General features: G+C 56.8%; 1 protein-coding gene across 8 annotated transcripts in view; it reads right to left on the reverse strand.

Annotated features, from left to right (window-relative positions):
* AHDC1 (AT-hook DNA binding motif containing 1) overlaps positions 1 to 21355 on the reverse strand; it is a 65010-nt gene that overhangs the window by 16198 nt on the left and 27457 nt on the right. For 4 of the 8 annotated variants that reach the window (XM_042995779.1, XM_042995778.1, XM_042995780.1 and 1 more), the window contains 3 exons: positions 5689 to 5867; positions 443 to 554; positions 270 to 307 (listed from right to left, as the gene is read on the reverse strand). The gene's annotated coding sequence lies outside the window, so the exon portion shown is untranslated. Of the gene's footprint in view, positions 1 to 269; positions 308 to 442; positions 674 to 5688; positions 5868 to 6272; positions 6649 to 21355 lie in introns of those variants that run through there. The other 4 variants (XM_042995785.1, XM_042995782.1, XM_042995781.1 and 1 more) reach the window with 4 other exon arrangements.

The following is a 21355-nucleotide window of genomic DNA, read 5'->3' on the forward strand; positions in this document are numbered from 1 at the left end:
GTTGACTCCCAGCCCTTCCCAAACTACCCCATGCACCATGAACCCCTCAGGGGTCCCAGTTCTACCGAGTGACAGCTCACCCACTTCCAGATGCCGGCTATGGGCTCAGGGAGAAGAGGATGCCTGCCTTTGAGAGGGAAGCCCATCGGCAGACTGGGGCGGCCACTCCAGATCAAACTTACGCAGAGGGCCAGGAAATCCTATCAAGGGCATGACCTCTTCCCTCTTGCCCCCATCCTCAGGACTCCAGGAGAAGCCTGGCCACTCACCCTCGGCTCTGCCGCCTGGGCTGTCACACTGGAGATCTCTGTGGACAACAAGACAGGCAACAGAGGATCTGAATGGTCTGGTGGCCACAGCCCAACCGCTGCCCGCTGGCCCAGTCTTCGCACACCACCCCTGGCTCCCTCGGTGCTCCCTCCAGTGCACACACCCGGCTGACCTGGGAGAGAGAGGGCCCCCGTGCCTGGGGGCTCTGCCGGTTGCTGGCTGTCAACTGGGGGTGCTGGGGAGCAGCTTCGGCCTGAGCCCAGGCCTCGGGGCGTGGACAGCGCCTGGAAAGGACCACCGCAGCTCAGGTTTAGTGAGCACCTACTGCGCGCCAGGCGCTGGGCTGGAAGCTGTCCAGGCATCGTTTCATTTAATTCTTCATACAAATCCTGTGAGGTAGGGGCTATTAATAACCCCATTTTGCAGATGAAGAAATGGAGGCTCAGAGATGAAGTCACATCATTCATTCATATACTCATTATTTATGGAGTGCCTACTTTGCACAAAGACCGGGTAGACAAACAGTGATCACATAATCATAACTGATTTAATTATTACTGGGATAAGAGCTGCAAAGAAAAAGCGAAGAGTGCCTCAGGTCAGAGGTTTAACAATCATACCAGGGAGTCAACAACAATAAAAGCTCACACTCTGGGGATACTTTCTCTGCTGCCAGACGATGGGCTAACAAGCACTTTTTGTGGGTGATCTCATCTAAGCCCCCTGCAAACCTGAGATCAGTGTGATTATCATCCCCTCTTTTACAGGTGAGGAAACCATCTACTGGAAGGTGGTGAGAACCACGAAGGCACTTCCAATCCAACACCCGGATCAGCACGTGGCCCACAGGCATGCTTCAGAAAATATTTACTATTTCTTATGAATGAATGAACGAGGTACACAGAGCAATGAGCCCGGCCTTTTTCCATGTAGTTCTCTCTCGCCCCTCTCCAGACCAAAAGTGGAACCCAGGAAGGGTGCGGAGTGAGGGCGAGAGACAAGAATGTGGAAAGGGCCATTGTCTGACCCCTCTCTCACCTTTATCAGACAGACACTCTCTGACCCTCCACCGGCCCCACGCACCTCTGGCCACAGTCTGGCCCCTGCTACCTACTCTCAGAGTTGTCTCCACATCCCCTTCACAGTATTTATCACAACTGCAAACAATTACTTGTATGACTGGCTTTTTGGTGTTGTCTCCCCCCAGAGCGTGGGCCCTTCACGGGCAGGGACTGTATCCGTCTTGTTTACCACGGTATCCCCTGACCTCAGGGCCTGGGCTTTGGATGCTACGTAAATATTTACTGACTGACTCCCTGAGCTGGTCAGGGCAGAGCTGGGATTTAAATCCAGGCATGTCTGACTCCCAAGGGAGCCTGAAGACTCAGGGCCCTGACCACGGGAAGGGTCTTAAAAGTTGGACCCCGATCACTCCTTGGTGTTTGGCTCTGACCTGATCCCGTGGGTCGATCCCCCACAGACACACGTAGACTCCTACCAGCTGCTGCCCAGTGCTATCATCCCACGGGAACACTGCAGAGCCAACTCAGGGACAGGATGGTGTGGAAAGGAACATTCTTTCGCTCCCCTGCGGTGGGCAGCGATTTGCAATCTACAAAGCACTTCCACACATATGACCCATGGAATCTTCCCAGCAACCCAGGAGCCATGGTTTACGATCCCTGTGTTACAGAGGAAACAGGCTCAGAGTGGTGGTTGCAGAACTTGCCTGATGTCACATAGCTGCTTAAGTGGCAGGATTCCTAATTCTGCCCGAAGTCCGAAGTCTCCTTCCCCTCCAAGCTCCTGCAACTTTCCTCCAGCCACTCCTTCTTCTAGAGCTGTGGTCTAATTTAAGGCTGGGAGGAACCTTAAAATCGCCAAGCCATTTGGCTTCCAAACCCTGGGCCTGGGGAGCTGTGTAACATTCCAGATACCCAGGCCCTGGTCCAGGGGAGTCTGACTCACGGATCTGAAGGGACATCTGGGAATCTGTATTTTTAATCAGCTCCCCCATGGGTACACTGTTCTAGTGCCACCTTGTGCTCTTCCCATTTTACAGATGAGGAAACTGAGATCCAAAGAGGGAAAGGGACTTTGCCCAAGGCCACAAAAGAGCACGGAGAGAGCCCTTCTGTTGCCTATCCAGCCAGACAGAAAACATCCCTCTGTCCACCGTCCCTTTTCTCTTTGCAATTCCCAGGCCACAGCTGCGCCTCCCTGCCCTGCCTACTCCATCACTCAGGGTCCTACTCTCTCCCATGACTGGTGGTAGACTGTGGACTGGCCCCTCCCGGGCCAGGCTCTCTCAACTGTTGGTCTTGAAGGCAGGATTGTGGGTAAGAACCTCACAAAGGAGGGAAGGGGCTCAGACTGTGGAATCTCCAAGTCCTATTTCCAACAGTATGGTTGACCCATGGCTCCCTGAGAGTCTTTGAGATGTCTCCCTTCCTGAGGGTGGGGCTCACCAAACCTCCCTGCTCTGGAGACCTCCCACTTGGGGCCCAAGGGTGTGATCTTGGCAAAAGAGAAAACCTCCTCTCCAGTGGTTGCTTCTGTTCCACCCACCCGTGAGGACCTTTGGGCATGTCCTCCTGCCAGACCTCCTGACTCTGTCCACTGCTCTCTCTTGCAGCCTCCAGGATCTGAGGGAAGCAGCTGGCTCCCCTCCTCACCACACCCAGGCAGCCATTTTCTTGGACCCCTCCCAAGGGCACCACCTATCCCATGTCTGTGAACAAAGTCAAAAGGGTCCTTCTGTCTGACAGTCTGCTTCTGGGTCAGTGTGTCTGAGCCTGCCCGTGGGGACACCAACAGGCTGGGAGGGGGGCTGGGGGCCCCAACCTGCTGTGCACAGTGCCGGGAAGCGCCAGCCCACATCCTTGAGTCCCCAGCCCCACCCTCCCCCGCTGCGGCTGTGACCACCCCACCCCTTCCCCAGCCCGCCTCCCCCTCCCCCACCCACAGCCTCCCCAGGGGAGCCAGGCTGCCAGCCCCAGCTCTCACTTCCGGCCTCATGACCCTCTCTCCAGCCGGCACACTCCTCCCCCACCCCCCCAACACCATTTCCCTCCCAGCCTGGATTGAAGGCCCAGGGATGTCCTCAGAGGGAAAACATTGTATCAAAGGGGCTATTACTACTGCTGTGGGCCCTTCCCCATCACCTCCCTTGGGGCCTTTATCCCCCAGGATATGCAGCCCCCTCTCAATCTCCTTTAGCCCCTCCCACCCACCCAACGGTGCCTAAAGATTCTCTTCCTACCAGACTCCAGCCCAAAATCCTACTAAGAAGAATAATGATGAAAATAATAATGGCAGCCATCACTTATTTGGCATTTAAATAAAGGCACAGAGAGGTTAAGTAATGCCCTTGAGGATAAACAGCCAGGACATGGAAGGGCTGGAGTCTGAATTTAGGTTTGTTGAGCTCCTCTGATACAAACTTCTACACTGTCCAGAGAGTGAGCCCCCTCCCCTGCAGCCTACTCCAACAGTCCCAATCCTCATCACCAGTTCTAATTTTTGCCTTCTACTCTACCCCCTCCCACCTCAGTCATCCAAATGCACTACCCTCCCTTGCCACTAGGTGTCCCCTTAGAGCCACTGATGCCCCCAAGGGGAAGCAAGTCCTGCCTGGCCTCCTGGAGTCATCAGGGCCCCCCCACGGTATAGCACACCCCACCCCACCCTACCCCCAGCCACACAGAGCTCCTTTGTGCAGCCCTCGCCCACCCCCTTCCTGCCCAGAGCAGGGCACCTGGCAAGCAGGTCTTCCCTAGACTCCGCCCCCTGCCAGCCCCCTGCCCTGGGTGCCAGGTGTTGCGGGCACCACCGCCAGCTCTGGCTGAACCTGAGGGTCACCCTGCCGGGCGGCCCTCCCTTCCTCCCTCCAGGTCACCCAGGGACTGTGCTTCCCGCCCTGCTCCACCCCCATCCCCTCCTGCCCTTGGCCCTTCCAGACTCCTGTCCTAGTCTTTCCTTCGGTCTCCCGGAGGACACCCCTCCTCCAGCCCCACCAGGCCCTCCCCACAGCCTCTCACCCCCGCCCACCTCCTTCCCCTGAGAGCTCCTTGTTCCACCCCCCCCCCCTCCCCGCCCAGGTCTGAAGAACTCCTCCTCCTGGAAAGTTGCTGCTGGAAAGGAAGTGACTTCAGCGATTTGGCCACAAGGCTGGGCACTGCTGAGCCCGGCTCAGCTGAAGGCCTGCCCAGCCCACCACCAAAGCACAAATGGAGCCACATGCACACACCACCCTCAAGTGTACACCCAGAACCCTGAACACAAGCTTCCCCAGGGACATGCGGAGAGATCCTGTGTGCACATTCCACACCATCCCAGTGTGCCCGCATTATCACCCCAGTGTGTCAGACTCTTGTCTAGACACCCCTCCAGCACCCGGCACACATACACCATCCAGTGTGGTCCACACAACACTGCAGCATCCCCGCAGCTACCCAGTATACACTCTGGATCCTGCACACTCACCTCTCCAATGTAGTACATACCGAGCCCTCGAACGTCCCTTAGCCCCGTCCACTTATTTAACTCCTGTATACAGAACCCTGTGTACCTAAGGACAGAGCCCTACACACACCTGTTTGCACACAGCCTGAGTGCTGGCACACAAGACGCCCTGTGCATTTACAGTTGGGTACACACAGCCCTGCATCCTCCCATAGCCACACCTCCCACCCTTACCATCCCAGGAGGCCCCACCCCCAGACCTCAGGCCCCAGGAATGCTCTTTTGGAAGTTGGGTGGAGTCCCCAGGCAGGCTGGGCTCTAGGGAGCTTCCTGGAACCCCGGAGGCTTCATGTGTCAGTTCAGGGAGTTGCCTCTGCAGGGCAGGGCAGCCCCACCTGGCCTCTGTGGCTCTAGAGCCTGGGTGGGCTAAACTGGGCCAGAAGCAGGGAGTCAGGCAGTACCCCCACCCCACCTCATCTTATGAGGGTAACCTAGCATACTTGAACGACCCGGTCCTCCCAGCACCTCACCTTGGCCTCCCAGCTCTCTGCTTCCACAAACTCCAGTAGGGTTGGGGGGTGGGGGGAGTTCAGCTGCATACATCAGGCACTCTGGTTTCCATCTCTGCCCTGCGTTCTGGTCATTGTCACAACCCCTTTCTCTTCCCAGTTGTCTCCCGTCAACAAAGTGTCGGGAAGAGTCCCCGGACTAGGAGGCAGGACTCGTGGGGACTTGCTGTATGTCCACGGGCCTCAGTTGCCCTTTCTGGATAGTGGGGGAGTTTTGAGTAAGTTGGGTTAATTAATATATTTTGATTCTATCCAGGGCCTCTTTTTGGCCTAAGCTGGGGGGTGGGGGGTGGAATTCCTGCTAAAACTGGGAAATAAGTCCCCCCTGATCCCCACTTCCTGGTGGTGGCCCAGGCAAAGACCTGGCTTCCCTGTACACTGTTACCTGAGCAGGCTATGCAGACAAGGTCCGACTCAGCAGGAAAGGCCTGTCTTCACCAGTGATTCCAGGGTAGTCCCTGGGGCAGCCTGAGAGTTGCCCCGAAACCGGGGCCCTCTGCACGCACTTAGCTGGGCAGGCTCTGGGGTCCAGGCCAATGGGTAGACAGGTAGGCAAGCTCCCATCTGTGGACGCAAACACAACACCCCAGGCATGAGCACAGTCACAAGATGAGCCAGCTAGAGGGACCAGGAGGCTGTCCTGGATGGGGTCTACTCTTGCAAAAAGTGAAATCAGGTACAATCTCATTTCACTGGGGAACCGCAAGCCTGTCTCTTGAAACCCCAGGTTCCTACTGGGAAACAGTATCATTGTATATGTAGGTACCCACATGCATGAACATGAACACACATGCTACGGTGGAAAGAACCTGACCATCGGGAGTCACAGTCCCTTGGCTCAACCCTCACCATATGATCACGGACAAGTCAATTACCCTCTCTGGCTCTTGGTTTTCTCATCTACAAAATGGGGAGATCTTATGAATGGGGAGGAATGCTTTGGGGAGACTGTATATGCTAACAGCTTACTTATAATGCAGGTGTGAGAATTGCTGTTCAAAGCGATGGTGAATGCAGATTTCCACGCGGGGTGTATATGCAGCTGGCGTGTACTCTTCTCCATCAGCAACTTGGTTAGGTCTCTTGTTTTCTTTAATAACCATGGCCCTTCTCACCACCCTCCTGCTTCCTGCCCATTTGTCTGCCTCCCCGAGGTCTGTACTGGAGCCCAGAGGGGGTCTGGGAACCAGGCCTCATGGACTGCTTACAGGTTCTGGTTGCCTGGGAATTTGTATGTGTGGTAGAGATCGTGCCTGTATAAATGAACGTTTGTGAATGTTCAGCTGTCTGGGTAAATACACCTGTATGTGGGCTCCTGGGTCTTTTTGGCCTCTGTGTGTTTCTAAATGTCTGTGTGTATACATATGTGTTTAAGAGTGTACACGCATAGGATCCTAGGTTTGCTCAGTTATAGTCTGTGTGGTCAGCTGTGTGTGTGTGTGTGTGTGTGTGTGTGTTCGTGTGTGTGTGTGTGCGTATGTGCGCACGTGTGAAAGGCTGATGCGTACCTGGGTTCAGTATCTTCAGTTATATGTGTGGCTGTGTTGATCCGGCTCTATTCAGCTTTGTTTGTGTGTCCAGCTGAGCCTGTTTGCACGCCTATGAGGACATAGAAATGTGTGTCCGCCTTTGTGCGAGCATCCTGACCCCAGCTGTGGTTGGGTTTGAGTGTGCCTGTGTGTGTGCACATGCTCTGCCTGGCTCTCTGCATCGCGCTGTGTCAGGAGCTGAACCGGCTTCTGCCTGTCTCAGAGCTCTCTGGATGTGTGTGTGTGGGGCGGGGGGTGTCTCAGAGCTCTCTGGATGTGTGTGTGTGGGGCGGGGGGTGTCTCAGAGCTCTCTGGATGTGTGTGTGTGTGTGGGGGGGGTGCGCTTGGCTGATCTTCTGCTGTCCCTGCAGGTTTCCAATCTCGAGGCCTGTGACTGCGGGCACTGGTGTCACTGTGGATCAGTGTTACCTCCCTCCTACCTCTGCCTTTTTCTGGGCTTTCAGGGTCATGGTGTGACAGTGTGTCTGGTCACGGTGTCCCCGTGGGTCTGTTTTACTGTGGGTCAGGATGCGCTGGTGCGTGTGTCCACTCGTGTGTGTTGTGTAACCTCGTCATTGGGTGCCTCTGTGTGTGTCAGTGGGTCCTTGTGCCATATCACTGTATGTGTGTGCCAAAAGAGCTATGTGTCAGTGTCAACATGTGTGTGAAGGTCTGTGTGCCATGGTGTGCCTGTCAGCACAATAGTGCCTCAGTGTTTGTGCAGTACCTTTGTGTAACTCCTCGGTGCGTGTCTGTGTGCATATGCATTGCATGTGAGACCCTTTGTGAAACAGTGTGTGTCTGTGTCACTGTGTTTGTGTGCCTGGTTCCCTCCTCCCTCCTATCTCCTGCCTTCTCTCTCTCTCTCTCTCTCTCTCTCTCTCTCTGTAGGAGCCAGACAACTCCCCAAGCCTGGATTAGGGACAATTTATCCACAGGCAGAGAAGGAGAATTCCAACCTGCCAGAGCCTCCCTCCTCTGGTCCATCCCCCCTTTCCCCGTGGTTGGGTGGGCACAGAAATGCAGCCCGGCAGCTCCCAAGCCCTCTGGGAGCCCCCACCTCTGCAGCTCTCCAGAGGCCCAGGAGGGCGGAAAAGATGGAAATCTGGGTGGCCCCAGAGCCCTCCAGTGGGGGTGGACTGGCTGTCCCCCATCCAGGCCCCCACAGCTCAGCTCATCTTGGCCCTGTTCTTCTACATATGGTGGTGGTGGTTGGGGGGGTGGGGGTGGTAAGAAGTCTGCATGGGGTCTGCCTGGCCCTGCGGGCTAGAGGGACCTAAGGAGCTCCCAGCCCCTCCACAACCTGATACTCCCCAACTGATAAATGCCAGCTCCCCCCACACCCCCTGAAATGGGAATAACTGGGGATCTTGCAACTGTGCCCGCACAGGCTGGGGGAGATGCTGGGAGGGGGGCAGTGTGGTGGGGGGAATGCAGGAGAGGGGGCAGGGGGGCTGAGCTGGGACTAAGGCTCCCTTCACGGTGCTCCAGGCGCAAGGCAGAATCACATGTTTCCCATTAGCTGCTCTGGCCTCCTTGTTCAGGGGGTGTTGGCTGGGGGAGATTTGTTCTGGTTGCAGACACCAGCCGAGACCACACAAGAGAGAGAGAGAGAGGAAGAGAGAGAGAGAGAGGGAAAAGGAGTGGGAGAGAGAAAGAGAGGGAGTCTGAACCCCAGAGGGAAAGGAAAAGACAGAGAGGGACAGAGAATGATACACAGACACACGGAGGGAGAGAAACTGAGACAGAGAGACATGAGAGACAGACAGGCAGTGACAGACAGAAACTGCGTGACAGGCACACAAGAACACAAAAGCCAGAGAGGCAGAGACTGGTGATGGGGAGGGGCTCAGAGGGTGGGGGACAGCCACAGTGGACGGGAAGGTGGAGACACAGGTCAGAGGCCCAGGAGTGGGTGTCCCCAGGCACAGAGTGTGAGTGAGACTAGGAGGGACAGAGAAGGGAGATCAGCACTGGTCAAGGGACTGGGAGGGTGACAGGGGGGCGAGATGCAGGGCACACCCGGAGAGGGACTGGGTGAGGGCACGGAGATGGCCCCGGTGGTGTGTGGGCAGGGGGAGTGGACGCTGAGAGCTGCTGGGTGGGGGCGGCCAGCACGGCCGGAGCCTCCCGCCTCCTGACCCTCGAGCCTCGGCGAGATAACAGGCCGAATAGTGCTGACTTGCGGTTCAGAAATCCAATATCCTCCGCGGCGCACTAATCGACTACCTGAGCTCCCGGCCCGCGCTGAGCTGCCCCGATTAATCCTGCGGCTCCACAGCCTTAATTAGTTTAACAGTTTCAGGGGCAGAAGAGGCAGGGACTGGGGTCCCCCCACGCCTGCAGGGACACAGACCCCCACGCCAACCCTGCCTGGTGCCCCACCTCCCCAGTCACCTCTGTCCCAGCCCCAGAGGCCGCTTGCCACATCGTGTGAAAAACACTGGGTCCTTCCTTCTGGGAAATAGTCCCAAGGGTTGGCACATGGGTCAGAAGGCAGGTCATGTGGGACTCAGACACCCCCCCCCCCCGCCCTCACACTTGTCCCTGTGCTCACGGCTCTGAATGCTTCCCCTGGCCAGCCCTTTGGGGTCCTGTGGTCTACACGGGAAGGCCCCGCCAACTGTGGGCCCCATACCACTGGGCAACATGTTGTCTCTTTAGGGTGAGAGACAAGCTCCCAAGTTACTGACAACCTCCCAACAGCATGAGATAATCACACATGTCACTCCCCACAACAGCATGAGATGGGCACATGGTGACATCTCACACATACCCAACAGTCAGAGACAGGCGTATGGGTTGGTAACTACCCGCCTAACAGGATGAGCGAAGTACATAACCTGTCACTTCGCCCAAAGTGTGAGATGGGCACATCTGATACCCCCAGACAACAGGAGACAGGGACACAGGTTGTCACCCTCACAATGGTGTAACTAACATGCAGCCAGGCACTCCTACACCCACGATGGGATGTGAAATGCAGAGAGCCCCTCTCTCTCTCTCTCTCTCTCTCTCTCTCACACACACACACACACACACACACACACATAAGCCTTACCTCCCAGGTGTGAGGAAGGTATAGAGGACCCCTGCCCACAACCTCACCCTTTCCCCATGAGTCCTCCCTTCAGACTGCTGGAGGGGCACACAACATATCACCCCCTTACTGCTTCAGAACAGGTGACAACCCACCCCCATTGCTCCCCCATCACTGTCGCCAGCCTGGGTGTGCTGTCCTCTGCCTGCAGAGGCGTCACAGCTCACAGGGCATGAATGTCACCCCAGCACTGCCAGAGCCGGGCACAGCCGCATGTTGCCCCAGTGATAAACACCACTGGCCCCAGGAGGAGGTGGAGGCGCACAGGGCTCTGGGCGTGACCTTGGTCCCTGGACACCAGGAGGGGAGGCGCTGTGGCCTCCCTCCTGGGTAACCTGTCTGCCTGGCGCTGCGGTAGATGAGTGCTGGGAAGGAAGCTGCCTGGCCACACGGACGACCTGGAAATGCCACCTCCCCAAGCTGCCACCCCTGCCCCATTTCTAATTGAATGTAGTGATCTAGGAAGGGGGCAGCACGAGTGGTGGAGGGACAGCTATTGCTGAGGCCTGAGGAGCTAGCTGTTCCTGTTAAGACTTCTCAGAGATGGGTGGTGGGGAGGTGGATTAGAGGCTGCTATTACCATGTCCTTAGGGCCCGGGACTGAGGAGGGAGTGTGATGAGAGCTTCAGACCTGCACGGAGCCCCTAGTCCTTATGAAGGCCCCCTCTCCAAATTCAGGCCACAGAGCCTGACAAGGAGGCCAAAGTCCAGGGGCATGACTCACCCGGGGAACAGGCCCAGCCCGCTGGCCAGAGAGTGAGGGAGGCCAGGAGCCAAGGGGCCTGGGTTCAAGTCTGAGCTCCTCCCAGGCCAAGCTGAGTGACCTTGGAGCAGCAGCTCAGTCTCTATGGCTTTTGGGGAGGGGGAAGGGGCAGCAGCGAGGGAAGGGCCAGAAAGAAGCTGAGGCTGGAGACCAGCTAGCAGAGCACTGGGGGCCATGGAAAGGAGGACACAGCAGTCCGGTCCCTGACTCCACTGCTTCCTCACAAGGAACCTCAGCTTTCTGTACCTCAGTTTCTTCAGCTGTAAAGCGGGGATGGTAATGTCAACCTCACAAGACAATGTGATATGAAGCGGGCAGGTGCTCAAAAAATGGGAGCTTCTTACTGAGGGGGGAAAATAGACTAAGAGAGAGGGTAAGAGACTTGTCCAAGCCATGGAGCAAGTTCGTAGCAGCTGAACTCAGTCTCCAGCCCTAGTTTCCCACCCGGAGCTGTTTCTGTTAAGACTGCTTGGAGGTCAATAATGAGTTGGGTGGGAGGAAGGGGAGGCTGTTGGGGTGCTGTTGGCCACAGAGCTGCCCTAGCGTCAAGACCAAGGAAACTGACAGGAGTCTGCTATACATCCCGACCTTTACCCTAAACCCCACTCGGCTCATCTTCAAACACTGGACCAGAGGGCCAGATCTAAGGGAGGAGGCAGCCCACAAACCAGCCTATGACCAGCGCCTGGATCTGGTGCTTAGAAGGATTGGGGTATCTGGGATGTCAGTGTGCAGAGTCTGCTTGTTGTCCAGGAGCCCAGAGAGGGACAGGCCTAGCCTGAGGTCACACAGCATGACAGCAGCAGAGCCCAGAGCCCTGGCCAGGGACAGTCTCAGAGCAGAGTCCCTCTAGCCCCTGGGGATGGCTGGAGCTGGGGGAGCCCTGGGGGACTGAGCAAAACGTGGCGACAGATGGCCTGCCGAGGCAGCGGCGATCTGGGCGGCTGGCAGGCATGCTCGCTCCCGCGCAGGGAAGCGGCTAATTTTAGCTGAGGCCTCGATGCCAGCTTTGTTCCCCCCCACCCACCCACCGAGGGGGCCCAGCATGCCTTGCGTGCAACCCGCCTCCCCCAGGCACCCCTACTCCCCCGCCTGGCCCCTTGTGAGTAGTGCCCAGACCTCAGGGTCCTAGAACTGTCTGCCTGACCAGGTCCCATCACACCCAGAGGCAAGGGCTAGGCCCTGGAGGCCTGGCACCCCCAACCCAGGGCCGGTTTCCCATGATTCCAAGCTCATTCCTTGAAGAGGGACAGTGAGTGGGAAAGAGGGCTAGAGGCCACTGCCCAGACTGGGAGAGAGGGCTTGACAGCAGGGGCTGGTAGTCCTGGGGGTGGGGTGGTGGGGTGGGGCACGGTCCTCTACTCATACTTAAGATGACCAGACCCTTATTCTACCCCTACCCTGAGACAGATTCCTCTGTGCTGGAGTCCCCGTGGTGTCGGTAAGCAAGGGGGCAGAAGTTACTCTAACCCTTCCCTGTTCTGCATAACTTTAACTTTGTTCCAGGAACTCAAAGTACTTTAAAGAAGTCAGAAATAGAGCTAGGGTAGTACCCTTGTGCCACTGGGGGAAACTGAGGCACAGTCGGAGACAGCCATCATTATAGCAGGGGAGGAAACCAATCCCAGGAATTGGTGAGGCCCAGACATGCTCTTCTTTGAGTTCTTACAGCCAGGGGGATTCTTGGGCCAGCTCAGCCCCTGGAACTACTCTCTGCCCTGGCCTGGCCTGGTAGAAGGTAGACTAGATGGATGGAGTCTGTGCTCTTAAAGCCTGGAAAGGCTGGCACGCTTGGCATCTGGCACCCCATCTCCTATAGGCTCTCTGACCTTAGAACCTCCCTTCCCCACCTCAGATTCAACTATAGATGCCCAACAAGGTACCAGCGCATCTGGCCCCTATTTGAAAGGGGACTCCTTTGGGGTGACTCTTGGGGGGGGGGCCCATCCCTGTTCCAACCCAGGGGCCATGAGGGAAATGACCAAATGGAAAATAGAGGAAGACAACTTCCTCTATTCTTTCATAGAAAGAAATCTATGTAATTAGAGGAGAGAGTCAGAAGAAGAGAAGAGGGAAGGCAAAACGAAGTAAGGAACCAGATTCAGGAAGAAAGAGAAAGAGGAAGAGCACGGGGGCAAAAGACACAGGGCAGAATGATGCTTAAAGAGAAGGAGATGGGGCAGGGAGGGGATGAGAGAGACAGAGGACAGGATGCTGGAGGAAGGAACACAGCAAAAGAGAACTCAGAAGAGAGGGACAGAGGAGGAAGAAAAAGACAAAGACACAGAGAGACAGGCAGGATGAGGCAGAGACAAAGACAGAGAGAGAGAGAGAGAGAGAGAGAGAGGGAGAGAGAGAGAGAAAGGGAGCGCAAGATCCACAAAGAGGGGAAGAGATGGAGAAGGAGCCTGCCACAGACAGGGCAAGGCACAGAGAACTAAGGACACCACAGGGAGCTGGAGACAGACAGGGATTGACACACCCAGAGACCAAGAGAGACAGTCGGAGAGGGTGAGACACAGAGAATGGGGCGGGAAGAAGGGGGGAGACCCTAAGTGATAGAGTGTATGTGTGTGAGGGGGGACAGCACAGAGTGAGGAGGGAGGGGGCATGAGGAGGGGGGAGATGTCGTCGCCAGAGCTGGGGGGGACAGAGGACAGAAATGGAATGTGGGTCTGGGCATGAGGCTCACAGATGCATCGGCTCCGGTTTCAGCTGGGGCAGTTGGCTGATGGGGGGGCGGTGGGGGGGAAGGAAGGAGCAGAGCTGGTGGGGGGGGGCCTGTTGCCATGGCTGCAGGCACTGCAGGGGCACAGTCGGCTGGCACTTGGAGTTCTGGGCATGGTAGGGGGCTGACTGAGGGGAAAAGAAGGGGGGGGGGGCGATGAAGAAGCCTTGCCCCTGCCCTCGGGGCTCTACCAGGAAGAAAGTTTCCAGACAGAGGATGGGAGAGGTTGGGGCTGAGGAGGGCTCTGGGCCCTGCTCCACCCCACGGAGGCTGCCAGTGGGGCACAGCTCTACAGGTCGCCTGTGGGCATCCCAGGTTCCCACCCGGGCCTCAGGCTAGCCCCTGGGGACCCTCTGGCTCCATCCCCTCCAGTCTAGCTGAAGATCCCGCATGCTGCTGCTGCTGTTTTTGCTTGCAGGGGAGCAGCAAGATTGTGAATTCAGGATCTGTAATCCTAACGCAGAGCCCAGGCCTACCGGGCTCCAGTTGCCAAGGCGACGGAGGGTCAGAGGGCAGCGCGGGGCGCCCGCTCCTCCAAGTCAGAATCCCAATTGTTAAAGCCCAAGAATAAACAGCTGAAGCGGCCGTGGGGGGGCTGGGAGGGGGGCTGAGGTCTGCATCGGCTCAGTGTGGTGTTGTCAAGCGAGATGTCACTAATTGTCTGAAGGAACGGGCTGAGGCAGCTCTTAACTGCTTCTGTGCCACCGGAGACACCTTGGCTGCCTGGCCCCATCCCCCGGGCCTCCCAGCATTCCACTGGGCCAGCTTGGTGCTGGGATTGCTGGCCCAGCATAATCTCTGCCTCTCTTGCACTGAACCCCCACATACTTTGGCTCCCAACACTCCTCCCAACTTGGAACCTCCCACCTGCAAGCTAAATCTTTATGTCCCCAGAACCAGTACCCCCCCCCAACTACTGGGCCCACAATACAGCCCTGAACTGCCCATTTAGCCTGCAAAACCCCTCCCTGCTCCCCCAGCATCTCCACCTCAGCCTCCCAGAAGACAGGGATCCTGGTACAAGGTGTATAGATTGCAGAGATCAGACTTTGGGCTCTTCTGATCTTTGGAGGGTAGACAAAGGCCCTCCTATAGCAAAAAGGAAGGTCTATGGCATCTTTCTGTGCAACTCTTGACTCAGTCACACACCAGAACCAAAAAACCTGAGCGGGGCCAGGAAACCCCATTTCTAGCTTTGGTTGTTCTACCTACTTTCTGCGTGACTTTTGACAGGGTCCTCTCCCCCTGCAGCCTGCTTCATCTATCATCCATCCTGAACATTCAGTAGTGCCTATGCTGAGCCAGGCTGCGTCTGGAGCCCCTGCCCAGAGGAACTCCCAATCCAGTGGGTGGGAAAGGCTCATAATACAAAGTAGAAAACAATCTGAGATCCATCAGGTAAGATACTCCATGAAAAACACAGAGCAGTTTGGTACGCAGTAAACTGATCAGTGGACTACAGCTAGTTAGTGGTATACTGGTATCCCGTTATTACAGAGAGTCGCTAAAAGGGGGGAGGTAATCAGAAAAAAGACGAGGGAGGGCGAGGCCGGTTCTGGAAGGCTTCCTGCAGAAGGTGGTAGCTGGTAAGATTTGGATAGGTGAGCAAGGTAGAGTGCTCCCTGTGAGAGGTCTTGTGAGCTCCTTCAAAGGGAGCTGAGCTCCAAGGTCTCAGGGTCGCATGTTCAGCCCCTCCCAGAGCAGGAAGGAGGAGGCCCTCTGTGGTCTCCCAGCCCCACACGCCAGGCCCTGCCTCCTTCTCCACCCACCGAGCCTCCGGAGAGCAAGAGATTGGTGCCTGGAGTGGGGGGGGAGGGCGTGGGCAGGGCTCCTGGAGATTGGTAGCACCTGGAGTGATGTCACGAGAGGCGGGGTCAGGGTTTCGGGCACTCCCCCAGCCCGAAAGCCCCAGACCCCTGCCCAAGGCCAGAAGTGCGGTCCCCGGGAGGGGGCGCTCAGGCCACCTGGCCACCCCTCATCAGGTGGCGGGCGGGGCTAGGGCGCTGTCCGTGGGCGGGGAGCTGGGCGCGGAAACAGGGGATCCCCCAGAGAGGGCCCAGCCCAGCCTGGGGCTGGATGCGTACAAAAGGCGACTTGTTCTTTCTTGGGATGCCTGCGCCTTCTCAAACATACCTACAGCCACACTCCAGGGACAGCTACACCCACACATTGCTGCACAAAGCCTGCCAGGGTGGGGAGTAGGGGGGCTGTCGCCGACCCAAGAGGTCACCTTTAAGAACCTTGCCCCGACCGCCTTTTGCCACAGGCTCAACACCATTCGTTTCACACCATCCCACCCCAAGTGACCTGGATACTCCCACAGCCACACACACAGCTCTGGGGACACTGATGCAGTCACATTCTCATAATTCCCCTCTCTCTCAGACCATCTGTAGCTCACCAACTCTTTCCGGCTCTAGAGTCAGACCAGGAGCTTCAACAGGGTCACCTTAGCAGACGATCAAGCCCATTAAGGTTACTTTTTACTGAGCCTTTATTCTGTGCCCATCCTTACAATGACCTTTTGTGGGGAGTGGTATTAGTCTCATTTTGTGGGTGGGGAAACTGAGGTTTAGGTTTACTAGCTCACGTAAGGCAAAAGCAAGGATTTGAACCCAAGTCAAACTTGACTTTAGAGCCCATGTTCTTCTGTGTATTGTCTCTACCAATCATAGCACCTTACATTCTAACACCCCACCACACACACAACCGCGGACGGCAAAACAATCTGAGTCAAGGTGTAATTCTCCACCCCAAACACATGTCAATGTCACAGTCTAGTATCAGGCGGTTTCTCTCACTCATCAGACAGTGTACGTGTGCTGAGGGGGAAGAGCCTCTAAGCTTTGCATCTCCAAGGTTGGCCGTCAGTCATTATAAATGGGGCAGAGAGTGAGAGCAGGGCCAGAACAGGCTACCTCTAACCTTTCCAGCAGGCTCACCTCCACCTCCCCTGACCCCGGGATGACAAAGCACTGCCATACTGGCTGGGGCACCAGGCCTGCAGCTCTCCCAGACCCCTTGGGCCAAGATCCTCCCTTAGCCCCCAACCCCTGCTGAGAACAAGTAGAAACAAACTCCTTCCTGGGGATGTCAAAGCACCTTTCCTGGGGGAGGCGGCTCTGTGATCCCCTGAGCCAGCTAGGGAGAAGGATCGGGTTACTCTTTCCCCAGCTGTGCCTGGACTCCTTGGGGCTGACCTTTCACCTCATCCAGGCCAGGACCCAAAGGGGGCCCGGAGTGCAACCCTCACCTCCGGTTAACCCTCTGCATTCCTAGTCTTTTCATTGTGGGGGTGGGGTTGGCGGTGGGGGTGCTACCAGGACCCAGAGGGTCTCAGGAAGCCCGGCTGGGCTTGCCAACCTTTCCCCACCCTCCCATCCTGGGGTCCGGTTTCCCAGAGAGCTTTACAGAATGCTCCTCCCTGCCCCCTGCCCAAGCTGCCCTGCCCTGCCAGGATCAGATACCTCCCTCAGCCTAAGCAGCTGAAAATGACCTGGGCTATTTTCGCTCTGGGATCGCGTTGCAAACTCCCCCTTGAGCTGGCAGCTTCCCACATCCCTCCAGACCATTGCCCCCCACTCCTCATCCCTAACCCAGAGCCACTGACTTATAGGACAGGAGGACTTTTAGAGACCACAGGCCTAAGCCCCTCAGATGGGGAGACTGAGGCCATGAGGAGTCAAGCACAGGGCCGGGCAAAGAACCAGGCTTTCTGGGGCTCCGCCCAGGTCTCTTTCTACTGTCTAGCACAGCCTGCTCTGTACCCTAGATCTCAGAGCCTCTGACCCAGCCAAAAACCCAGCCGACCTCCTCCAAGCACCGGAAAGTCACACTGGAGGCTACCCACAAGTCTCTGTGCCTCTCTGCATGTCAGAAACTGCTTCTGCCACACTCTTCTCTTTGTTTAGAAGTGGGACCAGGTCTGTACCTGTATCACAGCTATGTGGATCACGGGAATGTTTTGGCAGGTGCAAACTGGGAAGAAAGACAGGGAGACCGAGGCCCAGAGGAATGGAGGGTAGATTGATTCAGGCTTTCTGGGGTTTATGTGGCATAATGCTTCCATGTTCCCAGCAGCCCCTTGCTCCAGCTTCTTGGTACCCCCTCTCCATTCCTACCAACCCAGCCCCCTCCAGGCCCCTGCCCCTCCACCTCAAGCCCCAGTCCTCCTGGGCAGGAATGTGACTGGTCAGGTCTGAGCTGACCACATGAGTGGCTATAAGGCGACAGACCCCCCCCCCCCATCCTCCCATCCCCCCAGCCTGGGGGAGCTCACATACCAAGGCAAGGTGGGGGGGGGGGGTGCAGCTGCTTTAACCCTTTGCAGCCAGGCTTTTAGGGTGAAAAAGAGAGGTAACTTTATTTCCTATGGCCACTCCCATTTAAGTGGTGCAGAACTTGGAGTTCTGCACCTGGGGGATGGGGGTGCCGGGGGGCCTGGGGATTGCAAGCAGAATTGACTTCCCTGAGGAGGTGGAATGAGGGCATTTGCCCTGCTAGTCCCTGTTAAGAAAAATTATCCTTTGCCACCCCAACTGTTTAATCTCATCTCCCATGACATTTGGAAAAACAGTCAGGAGCTGGTACTGAGGAGAAGGAAAGAACAAATCATGAACCCCAACCTCAGGAGCCCCTAGTCTGATGGGAGAAATACAACCCTGCCCTGGGGAGTCTGAGGGGGGAGAGAGCAGGCACAGAGGTTGGGACAAAGAGCTGTGAGCAGAGAAGAGCATGTTGCTGCGCAGGAGTGGGAGGAAGCCAGGGCAGGAGCAGAACAAGCCAGGTGGGGTCAGATCAGGCAGGCTTCCCGGAGGCCCCTCGGCCCACACCCCTCCCCCCAGGCTCTGGAATCTCGGGGGTCAGGGCTGAGGGACAGCCCCGCCCCCTGCTCCCCTCGGGCTCAGGAATTCCACCAGCCAAGGAGGGGGGGGGGCAGCTGCTTCGGCCTCAGTCCAAGTTGGCTCCCACTGGACCGGGAACTGCAGCTCCTCCTTGGGGGGGCCCCCCACCCCCACCCAAGCCCCTGGGCTGGCCCCCAGCCCCCTCCCCTCCCCCTCCCTGGCTGGCACTGTGTGTGCCAGGCGCTGGCAGAAAACAAACCCGCCGGGGTGGGTTTGCAGGGAGCGGGGTAACCTTGACACAGTTGCGGCAGTCGCTAATGGCAGACACACACTCCGCCTGTTCTGGGGGGACTGTTGCCGTTGCTAGGAAACCGGCAGCCGCGTGAATGGAAATGGGTCAGTAAACCTGGGGAGAGATAGTGTGACACTCGAACCACTGCAGCTGCTCCAGCCCACACCGAAATCCCTCCTCTTCAATATTTATCACTCCCGCCTGGGCCCTCAGCTCCTGCCAGACCCTGCACCAGCCTGGCCCTCAGGTTCCCCCCCCCCCCCAAGGCTCCACAGGGGAGGGAGGAGAGGAGAGATGGGGGGTTGCTTATCCGCTCCTTGGGGGGGGCCCCCCAGGCGGGATGGAACTGGTTCTGGAGGAGATTGAACAGGAAACAGAGTCTAATCCTGTGGCGGGGAAGGGGTTAAAAGGTCAATTCACGCCTGTTCCTGACTTAGGCACCGTGGTAAAATTACTGCAAGTGTGAGCAGGCTAGCAACCGCCTGCTTGCCTACCTGCGGAGGCACTGATTAAGACAGGAGACCTCCCTCCCCGAAGAGATGGAGGGGAAAGAGGCACCCAAAACGCGGCCAGGATTCGCTCACAGCTTGAAAACACCTTCCTTTACAGCCAGGCAATCTCCCTAATGTAGCCTAAGGCTTTCTAACAGCCAGAACCGATGCCTCTCGTACAATCTGATAAGCACCCCAAATGGACAGGCGCTGCTCGCTGCCTTACAATAAACACAGTCCCGTACACACACCCCTCAAAACAGCCAGACACTCACTGTTCAGGAAACCTTGACGAAACCCCTACAATAGAACATGACAACTGCAATCCCGAACAGTGCGGTTCAGCTCAACACCTGTAAACAAGCCGACTAACCTAGGCACAGGCAAGACCGTACTGTGTCAGACTGTGCTGAATCTTCCACCACTTCCCAGTAGGGCTGGAGGCTCCCCGCGCTGTCTGCCCGAACCCAGAGCTTCGCTCTCTGGTTCCTCTACGTTTCTTTCTTTGCCACCGCCAGCTTTCTTGTCTTGCACACACCCCAATATACGGCCCCTTCGATCGCTCTTCCGGACACACCATCCCACAAGCTAGCTGCCTCGTGCACCGCACCCCCCCATTCCCTAGAGGCTGACTGGTCACTGACACACACATTCCCTTCCCCTAGAAGCAAGCGGTCTCACAGCCCCGACTGACACAAGCTCTTGTTCTTAGGCACAGGCCTCTCTACTGACAAGAGACACCCTGGGAATCAGCAGTACCACTCGCTTGGGTGCCATGCCCCCTCCGCCCACCACAATCTCTGCCAGTGTCCCTGAGCAATGTGTGTAGGGAAGGGAGGCACTCCAGTCTTCTGGAGGTGGGGATACCTCCACAGGAATCTCCCATCTGACTCGGTTCTGTGTGCTCCTATCTCCTAGGATACATCAGTCAACACAGTCTCGGAGCCTGTCAGAGCTGGAAGGTGCCTTAGGGAGTCACTAATCCAGGCTCCTCTGCTATGCAGGAGGAAATGAAGGCCCAGAGAGGGGAAGTGGCCTGCCCGAAGTCACAGAGCCCAACTGTGGCTACTGGTCCCTCTCTCTTCAGTCTCTCACGGAGAGCTCTCTATGGGTTGGAGAGAAATTGAGGGGGTACAGGAAGCCCAGGAGGGCTTCCCTGAAGCGGAAGGAGGTGGGGCTGGAGTAGTCAGGAGAGGGCGGCTACAGTCCTAGAGAGGAGCTTATGAGAACTGCCCAGCAGTGGGTTCAAAGACACGGACACCTGGCAGCCCTGGAATCTGGGCCACATAAATTTGCTCGAATCTGGACTATGCCAAAATGGTCTGGTGGACATTCATCCCCACCCCCACTTCTTATCCCAGGGCCCCTGGCACCCCCACCCCCCAAGCTGCTTCCCCAAACCACAGGTAAAGGAAGGCTCTGTTCCCCATTGCTGGCCTTGAAAGTACATTCTAGGGAATCTCTGGCTTTTATTATTTAAATGAACCTCTGCCAGAAAGCCTCTGGGATGCTCCTGAAAGAGGTGTTCTGCTAGGTAGCTTTTATGTCCACTCCATTTTGCAGAAAAGCAAACTGAGGCTCACAGAGGCACATAGTTTGCTCAAGTTCACACAGACAACAAATGGAGCCTTGAGTTCCTTCCAGTACATAAGGAAGGCCAATCCAACAGGAAACAGGGAGAGCTCGAGGGGGGGGGGGGGGTCATGGGGGGAGGGAAGGGTGGGAATTGACACAGGCCCAGGCCCAACATCCTGGGCTGAGGGGGAGCCAACAGGGATCTTAATTTGAATCTGGGTATCTGGGTTCCACCCCCACCCACTCTAGCAGAGGTGGAGTGAAAGGTCAGCGCGGTGATGGGAGGGAAAGGAAAGCAGGATTCCACCAGACTCTCAGACTGCCTAGGCCATACCCCAGGGAGCCAGGCCAGGGGCTGCCCAGCTTCCCCTGGCCCAGAGCTCCCTGCCAGCCCCCACTCCCACTCCCAAGGAACATTAGAAGGAGTATTATAAAGAGACCTGGCCCCCTCTGTGGGCCTCAGTTCCTCCATCTGTACTAAGAGCTAGCTTAGCAGGAAGGACTTCTAACAGCCCTTGCAGCTTTAACAAAGTTTGGTGGCCAGTCCCCAGCACAAATTCAATGTCTCTTCCCTAGTCTGGAGCTAGCTGAGAACGTTAACTATGTGTTCAACGAATAAATGAACACCCAGTAAAACCAACATCTTTCCACCCTCCCCAGCTTGAGAGGCACTACTTACCTGGGGAAGCCAAAGTTCACAGGGTTGTTGGAGGGGAAGGGGATTCAAATA

This window comes from Panthera tigris, chromosome C1, assembly GCF_018350195.1.
Source record: "Panthera tigris isolate Pti1 chromosome C1, P.tigris_Pti1_mat1.1, whole genome shotgun sequence".
NCBI classification, from domain to species: Eukaryota; Metazoa; Chordata; class Mammalia; order Carnivora; family Felidae; genus Panthera; species Panthera tigris.